Below are 14649 nucleotides of genomic sequence, written 5' to 3' on the forward strand. Positions count from 1 at the left end.
GAATGGAATAGCACATACCGAGCGTGGTGGCACAGTGATTCGCACACAGAACTCGTATTCGGGAAGACGACCGTTCAAACTCGCGTCCGGTCATCCTGATTTACGTTTTCAATGATTTCCCTAAATCGCTTCAGGCAAATTCCGAGATAGTTCCTTTGAAAGTGCACGACCAACTTCCTTCCTCATACTTCACTAATCCGATCGAACCGATGACCTCGCTGTTTGGTCCCGTCCCCTAACTTAAACAACTGACCAGCCAATTGTGGATATCCTGTAAATAGTTCTATGAACACTCTACTGAAAACGTAAGTGTGAATTGCACAGTAAACATCTATGTATAAGTGTCAATGAAAGACGATACCTCAGTTATTACCGAACAATCGTAGGAAGCAGCGGCATACATTAAATATATGGGAGTATGATTACAGAATACTTTATAGTGGAACGACCACATAAAACTAATCGCAGTAAAGGCAGATGCCAGGCTAATTCGAAGAATCTTTAGGAAGCATAGTCCACGCACAAATAAAGTAGCTTATAAAATCCTCTTTCGGACGATACGTAAATATTGCTTTTAAGTCTGGAACTTTTACCAGATAAGATTGATAGGAGAAATAGAGGAGATCCAACGAACAGTAACATGTATCGTTACTGGTCTTTTAGTAGGCTCTAAATTTTCGCTGAGATGCTCGTCCAGTTCGAATGTCAGACGCTACAAGAGAGGCATTGTGTATCATGGTGTGGTTTACTGTTGTAATTTTGAGAACTTAGGTTCCTAGAACAGCCAACTAATATAATACTTTCTTTATACAGCGAAAACAACATGAAGGTAAAAACAGAAATTCCTACCCTCTATCGTTCTACCGCGCACCATTCACTGTTCGAACATGGAAGGGAAAATGGGACTGGTGCACAAATTAACGCCTGGCATACTCTCTAAGGTAGCTTCTAGAGTATAGATGTAGATGTAACACGGGATAAAAGAATTACCCTTTGGTAAGTGAAAAGAATACTGTACAGTAAAAGAACAACAATAACGAAAATAAAGTCAGTGAGAAAGTACACTTCCTTGCATGCTTGTAACTTCAAAAGCTGCTGCTGGATAACATTCAGTACTGTGTTGCTCTGCCCCATGCATTGTAAGACGTTTGTATCGTCCTCGATATGCTCTCTACTAGGTTCAAATGGCTCTGAGCACTATGGGACTCAACTGCTGTGGTCATTAGTCCCCTAGAACTTAGAACTACTTAAACCTAACTAACCTAAGGACATCACACACATCCATGCCCGAGGCAGGATTCGAACCTGCGACCGTAGCAGTCGCACGGTTCTCTCTACTAGGCGAAGCTCTGCTACTTAAGCCTGACTCATACTTCGGCAACGGACTTCCGCGCCAATTACATCTGATTCAGAGAGTGCTTGATCGTCTTCGTGTCGGCATATGCGCTCAACCCCTCAGGGAGAGGGGAGTTGGGGAGTAGAGGAGGGGAGTAGGGGAGGGGGAGGGGGACGATCGTGCATGATCACCTTGAAAGGTGACCCCATAGCTGAAATGTTGACTGTAGGCCTAGACAATATGTTGGAGGATTCTGTCCTTTTACGCACAGCACTCAAATTATCCTCGAATGCGATGAGAGACATCTGTAGATTCGAGCTGAAAACATGTCTGATCCACCTCCCTGCTAAGCTCTAGGTACTGCATACCTAGCATTTGCATTGCATCTAGGCACTTCTACACCCCTCTACCACGATCGTGAGGCCTCAGACAAATACAGCGCTCGTCGGTGAAGTGAATCCGACGTAATTAATCCAGGATGCATGCTAGATGATGGCGGGTTAGTATTGTTGTTCGTTATGGACGCTTGGAGGCCAAACTGATCTACATCTACATCTACATGGTTACTCTGCAATACACACTTAAGTGCCTGGCAGAGGGTTCATCAAACCATTTTCATACTACTTCCCTACCATTCCACTCTCGAATGACGCGTGGGAAAAAAGAAGACCTAAATCTTTCCGTTTGAGCTCCAATTTCTCTTATTTTATTACGATGAACATTCCTCACTACGTAGCTGGGTGTCAACAAAATATTTTCGCATTCGAAAGAGAAAATTGGTGATTGAAATTTCGTAAACAGATCTCGCCGTATAGAAAACCGCCTTTGTTTCAGTGACTGCCACCCCAACTCGCGTATCATATCACTGACACTCTCACCCCTATCGCGCGATAATACGAAACGAGCTGCCCTACTTTGCACTTTTTCGATGTCCTCCATCAATCCTACCTGGTAAGGATCCCACACCGCGCACCAATATTCCAGCAGAGGACGGACAAGTGTACTGTAGGCTGTCTCTTTAGTGGGTTTGTCGCATCTTCTAAGTGTTCTGCCAACAAAGCGCAGTCTTTGTTTCGCTTTCCCCACAATATTATCTATGTGGTCTTTCCAATTTAAGTTGGTCGTAATTGTAATTCCTAGGTATTTAGTCGAATTGACAGCCCTTAGATTTGTGCCATTTATCGTATACCCAAAATTTATCGGATTTCTTTTAGTACCGATGTGGATGACCTCGCACTTTTCTTTTTTTTAGTGCCAATTGTCACGTTTCGCACCATACAGAAATTTTCTGTAGATCATTTTGTAATTGGAATTGATCGTCTGATGATTTTACTAGACGGTAAATTACAGCATCATCTGCAAACAATCTAAGGGGGCTGCTCAGATTATCACCTAGATCATTTATATAAATCAGGAGCAGCAGAGGGCCTATGACTCTACCTTGAGGAACGCCAGATATCACTTCTGTTCTACTCGATGATTTACCGTCTATCACTACGAACTGTGACCTCTCTGAGAGGAAATCACGAATCCAGTCACACAACTGAGACGATACTACATATGTAAGCAATTTGACTAATAGTCGCTTGTGAGGAACGGTATCCAAAGCCTTCTGGAAATCTAGGAATATGGAATGGATCTGAGATCCCTTGTCGACAGCACTCATTACTTCATGGGAATAAAGAGCTAGCTGTGTTGCCCGAGAACGATATTTTCTAAATCCGTGTTAGTTATGTATCAATCGTGTGGAGGGAGTTGCGTACTGTCTGCCTGTGCAGAGTTGCCTCCAAATGTGAGCGTGCGCTTTTCTTGCCTCCTATGAGTACCTATGAGCAGTAATTTGTTGGTAGCAATCAACAGCTGGAGCTATGGTAGTGGGCGACCACTACGAGACACACCTTCAATCTTTTGAGTGGTGCACTCCATTCGACAGACGGCTTCCATTTCTGATTACCCTACTTGCTGTAAAGTGTCAGTACGCTTGTTGTCGAAGCTTGAAGTGTCCCATCGGGGCAATTTGGCACAACGAACAATCTAAATGAGCTGCGCTGTCCCGTTTACGACTGGACACACAGTACGGCCTGTTTCACTGCGCTGGGCATTCAGGTTAAATCTTACTACCATTACACAGAAGGCGATTCCCTGTGATCAAAAGTGTATTCAGAATGCAGTCTATGATAGGAAGACACGCAAATTAATCAAGTCATGAGGATGGTGCAAAACTTTTTCGGAGCGGTTTAGACTAAGTAAAATTTTAATGTAAATACTGAGTCAGAAAGTTAGATGGATGGACCGTTTTCTAAAAGGTAAGGTTCTGCGAATAAAGCTGTCTAGATCGCCTACTAGGGCAGACACTCGTTCCACCAATCCCCATTAGTGTGGTGTAATCCAATACCGAATATGTTGTGAAAACTATGGAACTAACCACAAATACAGATGTGCGTCACGTCTGCTATGAACGTTTGTTTCACTATGTCGGTGCTTTGTTTCAGGGTTCGTAGCGGGAAAAGTTACTTGAATACCATACGCTACACCTACTTCATCCGCCCTCAAGGTATATGCATCCCAATATCACGTACCACAGTTAAAAGTACTTGTCCTGCCATCGTAACAGCAATACAAGGTTTCATTTGTCTAGTACTCTAAATGGCCCCAATGTCCACAGCCGTAAAAAAAAATTCTCCAACGCTTTCTCCAGTGCTGCGGTTCCTTTGAAAGGGTAGAGTAGATTTCTTTCCCCATCCTTGAGTGATTCCGAGCGTGTGCTCCGTCTCTAATAACCTCGACGTCGACGGGACGTTAAACCCTAACCTTCCTTCCTGCCTCCATGTGCTGCTGCACGCCTATGGAACAAGCAAACTGCACCCTGTGAACAGTTCGCCACACTATCGCATTGACGAAGAAGTGGAAGCCCTTCCTTTATTCAACCTCATGATGTTCCTTTAAGTACAAACTTAGGGCTGTATGGCCACTTTTTTCCGTCAGGCATTAAAGCAGACTTCCACGTTTTTTCCCGCTAACGATTCTTTCTTTTTTCGTGCTCACTATCAGCCGCGACACAGCCCGCCTTTCTTCTTCATTACTTGTGTTCTACCACGTACCTCTTTCTCTCCCTGTCCCCTCCATTTCTCATCCACTGCCGCCTAGTTCAGAAACTATAACAGTGAAATCCATAGTTCATTCTTTCAATGGACATTTCAGTTATGATTACTGCATGTGTCTGGGCTGGTTCAGCTCATGATTCTTGTAGCATGTTTTAATTCAATGTAACCAAGTAACATCATTGACTTCTGAAGAAGATACTCATAGTAGCACCGAAACCTAGGTCAGGTCTAAATAGATTTCCGGCACTGTTTGGCTGTGTACTTTATTAACACTGCTTTAATAATTTTTCTGCTGAATCTGCTACTGATATTCGCTGATTATGTCCTTACCTCATTATCCTATCTGTTTGCAAGCGCTCTTCTCCCATTAGATGTTGATGCTGGGATTTTGTGTCCGAAGAGTGGTTTGGTACAACATGCTACTCCATCCTGTGCATGTCTCTTAGTATCTGTTAACTTCTACAACCTACATCAATTTCAAACCGCTTACTCTGTTCAAGCCTTGGTCTCCCAGCACTGTTTTTACCCCCCCCCCCCCCCCACTTATTTCCTTAATCAAACTGGACGATTAATTTAGACCTCAGGATGAGTAATATCAAATACTCCGTTCTGTTAGTCAGGCTGTACAAGAAATTTCTTTTCTTCCAAATTTCATTCAGTACCTTGTCGTTACTCATCCGACCTATCCACCTAATATTCGGCACTGTTCTGTTGCGTCACATTTCAAAACCTTCTATTCACTCCTTGTCTGAACTGCTTATCGCCACCGTTTCACTTCCTCACAAGGCTCTGTTCCACACAAGTACCTTCAGAAAACTCTACCTACTACTAATATTTATATTCGATGGTAACAAATTTCTCTTTTTCAGAAAGACTTTTCTGTGTATTGTCAGTCTGCGATCTATATCCTCTCTACTTCGGCAATCATCAGCTCAAATCCCTCCCAAATAGCAAAACTCAGCTACTACTGTTAATGTCCAATTTCCTAATGCTATTCCATCAATTTCACCTTATTTAATTAAAATACGTACCATTATCCTTTAACTTTTTTTGGTTTTTCAACTTATAACCTCTTTTGCAGACACTATGCATTCCGTTCATCTGCTCTTTATAGTTCTTTGCCGATTCTGACATATTACAGTATAATCGTTAAACCTCGGTCTTTCATTTTCTCTCTCCTGAAATTTGATTCCCTTCCCAAACATCTGTTTTTTCCTTATTATTCTTAATGTAATATAGTCTACAACTCTGTCACTCTTCCTTCTCGATCACCGCCTCCCATTCATGTCCTTCGACTCTTCCACTGCTTTCTGTAAAAGAATTCAATCATTTGGCCCCTTTATTTTATTTCCGCTACATTCAGATTTTCAAAGAATATATTCCAGCCAATATTTTGAAAAGTTTTTCCCTATAAGATTAGGTTCACATTTGGTTAAGATACCTTCTAATGTAAGTCGTAGGTTCAATGGTTCTTGGGTGTTGCTTCTGTTCTCCGGAACCCAAACAAGTCTTCTCGAGGTCTGTTTCTACCCGTTTATCCAGTCTTCTGTAAAAAGTTTTTTTCAGTATTTTGAAAGCAGTCTTATTAGACAGATAGTTTCGTAGTATTAACACTTGCAGCACCTACATTTTTTGTAAATGTAATTGTTACAATATTCTTGAAATCTGATGATATTTCGCCTGTGTCGTGTATCTTGCACATCGGTGGAAAGCTTTTGTCATGGTTGGCTCTCTCAAGAATCTTAATAATTCTGAGGGAACGTCGTCTATCTCAGGAGCCTTGTTTCGACTTACATCTTCAGTCATATTGTTCTGGGAATGTTATAGTTCCCATCTCATATTCATCTCCTTCCTGTCTTCTTCCTGTAATATTGTCTTGAAGGTAATTTTTCTTGTACAGCCTTCCTGCATATTACTTTCACATTTCACCTTTCCTTTCGTCGCTTACTACTATCTTATTATCTGAGCTCTTGATGGTCATACACCTGATTACCTTTTCTCCAAAGCTGTTTAATTTTCCTATAGGTGGCATCCCACTTTACACGAGTGATTCGTGCTTCTACAGTTTTTCATTTGTTACCTAACCATTCCTGCTCGCCGATTTGACCTTCTTTCAGTCTTATTTGTTATATTCTGTATGCCGTTTTGCACACTTCATTGGCAACATTATTTTACTGTACTCTTTCGTCAATTGCATTCTTTGTCTTTGGTATTGTTCAAGGATTTCTATTGGACCTTGTATTTTGTCTATTTGATCCCCTGCTGCCATCAGTATTTCATCTCTCACATCTACAAATTCGTCTTCTGTTGTATTCTCTTGAAGTGCTTCAGTTAACCATTGCCTAATTCTCCCTTTGAAACCATACAACCACATACAGTTCTTCAGCTGCTCCAGGTCTCATGTCTTTAATTTACAACTTTTCTGAAATTTCTTGAGTTTTAATCTGCAGTTCACAACCGATCAATTATATGGTTAGAGTCCATATGAGCTCCTTGATATGTTTTATTATTAGATGTAAGACTTCCTATAATACGCATCTTAATTAATATCGTTCATATGAAAACAATGTTTGTTATGGGCTGTACAGTATTCAAAGTTATTTGCTATTGGCCAGTTTCGAATTTTTAGTTACTACCAAGCAATGTGTAAGTATATCTAAACACTGTGGACCCACACGCAAAAAATTATTAATTTATATCATTTAAAGAAAGATTTCCCGGTGAGATGAAAGCAGAGTCTAATGGCCCTAAGAATTTCAGAGCAAATAAATAAATTAACCAAAGTACTGGTGTGTAGGTTATTAAATTATTTTGCAACATGTTTCAGCTACTGCAAATATCATATACTATAATTAAGAAAAAGTAGTATACAAATTTAAAAGTATAACGAGTATGCTATCTAACAACAATCATAATATCCAACCCACCAAGTACAGGACTTCTGAAACAAAGTCCAGTGTCGTTTTATGGGAAAAAACCCATACTGAGGCGGGATTTCGACAGTCAATTCTACGCTTGCGTTGAATACGTTGCTTTTATTTTTCTGGTCATAAACGTGTAAAATGACAGATTGCGCTAAAATAAGAGGTTCCTTATTTTAAATTACAAAATATGGCCTCAGTAGGTAAGCTTTCACAATATAAAAGTGGTATTTGAAATGAAAGCAACACATCAGTGTGGAGATATATAGTTTCAACATGCTGCAGTTATTATGTAAGTAGGTATAATTGGTTTCTCACAAGATTGAGGAAATGTTGGCTTAAGAACAGAATGACTTTACAGATATTCACGAAATTAAATTTCAGAATATATTAAATCGGTATCGTGGAACGCCAAAAGTCATACAGACCAATGAACATCAGTTATACAATAACATAGTCAACCTTACAGAAGTAAACTTGACAAGTGATAAGTCGTCATTAGTAGATAAAGCATTGAAATTTAATATCGCCTGCCAAAATAAAAATAAAAATGTTTCAAAACGTCTAACCTTCGTGGGTGACGTCTTACTGTTCTTGACTGGTAGTTTATACATAGTATCACATTTTTTGTGTTACTTTTCTTCTTAGTTACAGGGTCTGATGAGGGCATCAGAGGAAAAATATTATAAATAATGTATTAAAGAAATCATTAAGCCTTCTGGACAGCATTATTCACAGAAGTTCATAATTGTCTCAAACTAATTTCAGAAAACTATTCGCTTTATTAATAAACTTTTTTTATAACTACATGTATGCGTCTCGAAAGAAATTTTTAAGAATTGGCACGTACCGTCAAACACACTAAACTGAAAAATATGTTTCTGCTGCGGTCATTTCGCTGCAGTGAGTATGAAAACTTTTGTTATGCAGAAGTGGAGCGACACGTTAGCAAGGAGCTTCATCAAAAAGTTTCAGAAATATGAGCGGAGAGACGTTTGACATACGTTGAAATCTACAAAACGTAGTTACAGGTAAAAAATGGTATCAGTGTTTGAATACGAAAATGAACTATCAAATATTCGTCTCACCTGGAGTGACAGCTTGGAAACATGGCGACAAGTAGCTAACAAGTGCGACAGTTGGCAAAAATTCTGTACCTATTTCTCTCGTTGTTACTGGAGCCACTGCGGTATTCTGAGGACTGAATAAACGGAAAATTTGTTTCCGATTTGACAACACGAGACTGACGGACGAGTAAACGACAACACACAAGGAAATTCGTTGTTCAAGAAATAAATATAGGAAAATCGAGTCTGTGAGCAGAAAAAGTAATTTTATAAACAAACCCATTGTTTTTCCACTCACATCTTTCAACGACAATTTATATCGGGAAAAATAAATTACTAGATATTTCATTGCTGTGTTTGTCAGAGATAGAACTTTTCTGCAAACAATCCTGACAGAATATGAGACCGTGTGCTACCAGTTGTTCTGTAATGGGTCGTATATTCGTTAAGAGAGCGTATTATTTTTATTAGACGAGTTCGAATGTCCATTACCCCGCCGGACAAAATATTAGTCACCTCTTTAAAATATAGCACTCGCCGCCTTGTATAGCTGTAGATGTTGTAGATTCGATGGAGTTGGTGTGTCTGTGGTAGTCTGTTGTATGAAATCAGCACAGCAAGGGCTATTCACGTGGAGACATGACACAAACGAGCTATCGTTCGTGCGCGTGCATATGGTTAAGCCGTGAATGGAGCTACTCGCTTTGTTGGTCTACAGAGCAGACTGTCCAACGTGTTTACGGCGAATACTGGCCACGTTTTGTCAATGATAATTGGATTCAAATACGATAGAAAATGCTGAGTCAGCAAATGGAAACTCACTTCAAATATTTTCTTCGAGCACTGGGAGGAGAGCTGCGTGAAATGGACATCTGAGTCGGGTACCTCGCAAAGACGTTTCCTTCATAGCGGCTTATAAGGTAGTTGCACGACTTTGGTGTACTATACAACACAGGAACTGACCAGTAGCTGACTGGAGGCGTGTAATGTGGTGTGACGAGTCGCAATTTTGACGTTTTTCAAATGATGCTAGGCACAGAGTGCAATGAGGCGTTTAGTCCACAGCGTGTGGAGAGAGCAATTCAGAGCCTAAGTGTTCTCTAATTTCTTAGAGATTCGTACCACGACTATGTGTCTCTCAGTAAGGTTACCATGAATTTGAACCACATGTTTATTCAACATTCTCTTCACCAAGTGTTGCCCTTTCTCCTACATCTTCATGATGAGCATTCTGTGGACACTTCTATCTTCCATAATGAGAACAACCGTGTTCGTAGGCCTTTACACATACATTCCTGGTTTGATGAACACTCAGGAACCCAGCCACACCTTCAGCTACCCGCCAAATCAGCCTGTCTTACTTACATAGAAAATATACGAGTCTGTTTACAGGAGTGTGTGAAACGCAGCAATCAACGTGCCACCAATTTGTTACGTCTGTGAGAGCTAATGTTCAATGACTGGTTTCTGCTTGATGTACCAATCCAGAAGAAACTTGTGAGCTCTCTTTCTCGTCGAAATAAGGCCATTACCAAAGCAAGAAGCGGTATTAGACGGCAGTAGAATCACGAGGGCTCATAGAACAGGGCACTGTTTTCGTCGTCATTTATCTTCTCCGTTCTTTCATTGGTCATAATTTAATAATAGTCTCACTTTTGGAGTGTTAGGGGTGTAGGTGAAGATATTTCTATTTATGATTGAGGACAGTGTACTCTACAATAGTACATCAGTATTCACTTCATTTGCAGATTAATAATTAGAGATATTACGCGTATCATGCTTTTAGGTTTGTTAGTACCACCAAGTATGCATGGCACAAGCAAGCCATTAATGTTAATTTTCCCCAAGCAGCAGGTCAGGTATTGAAGCGGGGACATGTGGACACAATAAGAGTAGTCTCTTCTGACAAGCGTGGTTCACTTCGTGGCGTACGTACGTCCGTGCAGAAAACATCATACTATAAACTATGTGATGGGTTTACAGCAAGACTGTTAGATGCAGAAAAAAAGCAACTATCACTCTGAAGCGTGTGCATATTAAAGTACCAATTATCACAATATCTTATCAATACCCCCGACACACTGTATACACGTAGAAAGAAACATGATATAAAAGCCTAAAATTTAAAATAAAATAATAGTACAACTACAAAAAAATCTGTCAGAACTTTTGAATGCAGTCTTCACAGTTCTGTGTAATTTACCTCTACATATATAGTGCACAAGACACTACATTACCTGACAGGGGATACATTGTAACAGTATTAGTGAATTTCCATCCCACTCTATTCGCCTATTGAACAGGCGAAGGTGACTCTCTACATGACTCCGTACATGCCCTAATCTGTCATGTCTTACTCTCATGGTCCCTACGTGAGAAATACAATGGTGACATCGAATTATCGTATTTAACGAGCTCCTCGTCCTGGCCACGAATGCCAAAGGCATGCCTATCGGCTGCCGTGTCATTCTCTGCCCTGCCGCGTCGAACGCGTATGGTATGTATGCGCAAGTGACCAACACACCACACAACTAGCCCATTTGCAGACATCCTAGATCGTGGAGCCGTTACTATTCGACCTAGTAGCTCCTCAGTTGTCTTTACGAGTCTAAGTGCATCCCATAATAGTCCTCTCAATGAGGAAAAATCTGTGGCAGTACCGGGAATCGAACGCGTATCTTCCCCATGGCAGCTAATTACGCTGGCCATTCAGTGGACTCGAATTATCGTCTAGCCTTCTCAAATATCGGTTCTTTAAATGTATGCAGTAGGATTTCCCAAGAAACACAGCATCTTTATGCCAGACCACCCATTTAAGTATCCCTAATGTCTCTGTTAGTCTTTCAACTAGTCGACTGTATTGCTGTCTTCTGTGAGATCTTCTTTGCAGATCCACCATAACTCCCAGTAACCTTTTCAAAAAATGGTATATTTGCGTATACCTTCTGTACTACGATTGTGGTTGTCTGTCATATTTCACACAGCCCCATAGTATTGTATCTACATATTTAAACAAAGTGGCATGCTCTCTATCTTCGCACTACCTTTTTATCAGATACCACAGAGTTCCCTCCATTTTTATGGACATTATCTTGAACTTTACGGTTTTTAAGAAAGTTTCAGTTCATTACAACAAGTGTATATTATGTCCAAATAGTTATACATTTCCTTACGATGATCATCCAATGATGATATTTTCCTGTAGAGAACAACATCGACAACGAACAATGTGACTGTACTGCTGATGCTACCGAGTCCATCGTCTATGTGTACTGAGCACATTTTCTACCACATTTCATTGAAGGTACTTGATGTTACTTTCGTTTCTGTTAAACATTCGCTGTCCAATACAACTTAATGGGCTGTGTTAGTCAAATATTCATATTTGCACTCACATAAACGATAAGATACCCGTATGATTGTGTCATTGTTATTAGTCGACAATTTCTTGAAGTGACAAATGACTATGGCTATGAGAAGATGAAATCTTCATGCTCAGTGACACATACCATTTGCACTCTATCGTGTGGGTATATAGCAAGCTGTGTTTTATCTTCTTTTTTCTCTTGTACCTTTGGCGCGACGTCAGACGACGGAATGGGTGTAACCCAACCGTCTGCGTTCAGTGTTATTCATGTTAAAGTCAGCGAAAGTTTTCTAAATGTTTGGGAATCGTGTAACTGAGGCGGGGTTTGGGTACCAGCCCGGTATTCACCTAGTGGGGAGCGGGAAACCACCTAAAATCCTCATCCAGGTTGGCCGACACACTCACTCTCGTCGTTAATGTGCCAGGCAGACTCGATCCAGTTCCGCTGGTTTAACATGAGCAGCTATCTGTACAGGTTAGAGCAAGCTCTCGTTAATACGAATAGTTTTTTATTCCCTTGCAACAGTGCTGATGCTATGAGAAAAAAATTGTTTAGTTTCACCTATTCAATTACAATATACCCTTGTAGAGACAGTTCAGTGATCAGTCAAAATATCCTGATACAATATAATGAAAACGTAATGCCTGAACGTAATGGAGACAGACTGTTCACAGTTGTTCCTGGAGGAGGAGAATGCTATTCCACGTATCCACACACATGAAAAATACATATTGTACAATACTATCCTTACATTAGTAATTGCAGTACTACCCGCGGAATCTATTTGTAATAAACCGACCATACACGTGAGTGTTAGGTTTAGGGATCTGTAGATCCGTCACACCTTGCCAATAGTATCTATGGAGGTTTCCTAACTGGTGTCTTGTGCAGATTATGTCCCTTTCGCAGCAGTTGATATCACCAATTCGTGGACTAGTGGGCTCATTGACATGTGGAATACTGTTAAGTGAAAATCGTAGGAGAATCAGACACTTTATTTCAGTAATGAAAACTTCAGGTCAGTTTCAAGGATGTCAGCTTTAATTATTGTCTGCAGTACCTGCCTCTGCACAGTACTAAAAGATTTTACAATCAGCAACGTCACGTAATTCAATAACCCAATAGTGCCTAACCGCACTTTATAATATGCAACGTCCATCAGTCATCACATTCACGTCCAATTTAATATTCAGCTCTCTCCCGACATTTTCTGCTGCCTTTTGACTATGACACTGACTTCAAACGACACTAATTAACACAATGTGCAACGCTTGTTGTGGTCCGTGACTGACACGTGACTGCTTGCATAGGCCAATGCCACGATACTCCCTTAGCAGTGACAAAGGCGTTTCTGGGCTCAAACTCTTCGGCCAATCAGGGGCCTGTATATTTCCTATGCTCACATATCTTTGGAGTGCTGTTAATTAACAGCTAGAGAGGACTTTGTTCCGTTCACCTCCTGCAAAGACAGAAGTTCTTGGACAGGATTATACCACTTTACGACACCCATTTAACATAAGCATTAGACATCTCACCGCTTGCTTTGTTCGGAAAATCAGAAATTCCGAAACACAATAAAAATTTTGAAATTTAAATGAACCCACTCTTTCGACACACTATTATAACCTTTCCTATCTGGTACTGACATTAATTCTTATTCCTCAAAGTTAATCTTTTTGCTGCTGAAGATACTCTTGTTTTACTAATTCTACTCTTTTAAATCACTTGAATTAATATTTATGTTACTACCTTTCCGCAAATTGTTGTCCATGGGGTTTGTTTCAACACATTCATCTTTTTGCTGCAAATCATTTCACCAGCTTAATGCTATACACAAAACAGAATACATCTTTTAGTTGAGGCTCTTTGCTATCTAATGAAGTGTCTTCAGATATGAACATCACGTTTGGTGGTAGACATCTGGAGAGTTGTTCGAGTTAAGGTCTTGTTGTCGTTGTGCTGATGCGTGCACTCAGTGATGCGGTGTACTTCAACCATTTCTCTTCAGGCCTCATCTGATGACTCAGCTATAGTTTTAGATGTAACAGATAATATTAACGTTTATTAGATACAAGTTTTTTATGTACCCAAAAGTAATTACATCTTGAATCCCCATTTACTTTATTTTCGCCACCTTAAAATTAATTTCATCTCTCTCGCTCCCAGCTTTATACTTTCATACTCTGAACACCATTGTGCCTGAATCACCGAAAGTGAATACTTTCATTGCCAGGTGTCTGTGACCAACTTTTGGTCTTTCTCCAGTACTTTTTGTGGGACTGAGGTCTTTCGCACTTTCCAGCCTCCCGTTGGATCACTTTGTCGCCCATCAACAAGACATTAGCGTTCCCAGTTCACATCCGCCTTCTGCGCTCTGAACTATGCTTTGCTTCTTCCCTTTACGAATTTCCTTACATTTATCCTGCGTCTTTTACCATACATTTTAAATGCGACTGTTATTATAATATAGAGAGTGCTTTATTGTTTTTTTTTCTAGAATGCTGACGTGGCACACTCAGTCTAACAGATCTGTAATAAGACCATTGTTCATTGGATACTCGTTTCATTTTTTGTACAATTATATCTGCCGCCAGTACACGCTGTTTGCGTTCATGTCCATATCATCTCTGCAAAAGTAATAATTCCTTTGGTGGTTCTTTATGGTATCATCTGTAAACCAAGTGCTTACCTCTTTCTATTCATACCCTTTTGATCTTCAAACAATTTTTACATTTGATGAATACCAGGGATCCAACAGTTAAACATCTTTCAATGTTGTACCTTCATTACCCAGAAATGTGTGTTCATTATTCTTCTTTCACATATACGTACAATCTGTTTATGCTATTTACG

The 14649-nt window shown here is 40.2% G+C and overlaps 1 protein-coding gene across 2 annotated transcripts in view; it reads left to right on the plus strand.

Annotated features, from left to right (window-relative positions):
- The window catches only part of LOC126298407 (diacylglycerol kinase 1-like), a 1060073-nt gene that overhangs the window by 892369 nt on the left and 153055 nt on the right, over positions 1-14649 (plus strand). The window lies entirely within an intron of this gene.

This window comes from Schistocerca gregaria, chromosome X (assembly GCF_023897955.1).
Source record: "Schistocerca gregaria isolate iqSchGreg1 chromosome X, iqSchGreg1.2, whole genome shotgun sequence".
Classification (NCBI taxonomy): Eukaryota; Metazoa; Arthropoda; class Insecta; order Orthoptera; family Acrididae; genus Schistocerca; species Schistocerca gregaria.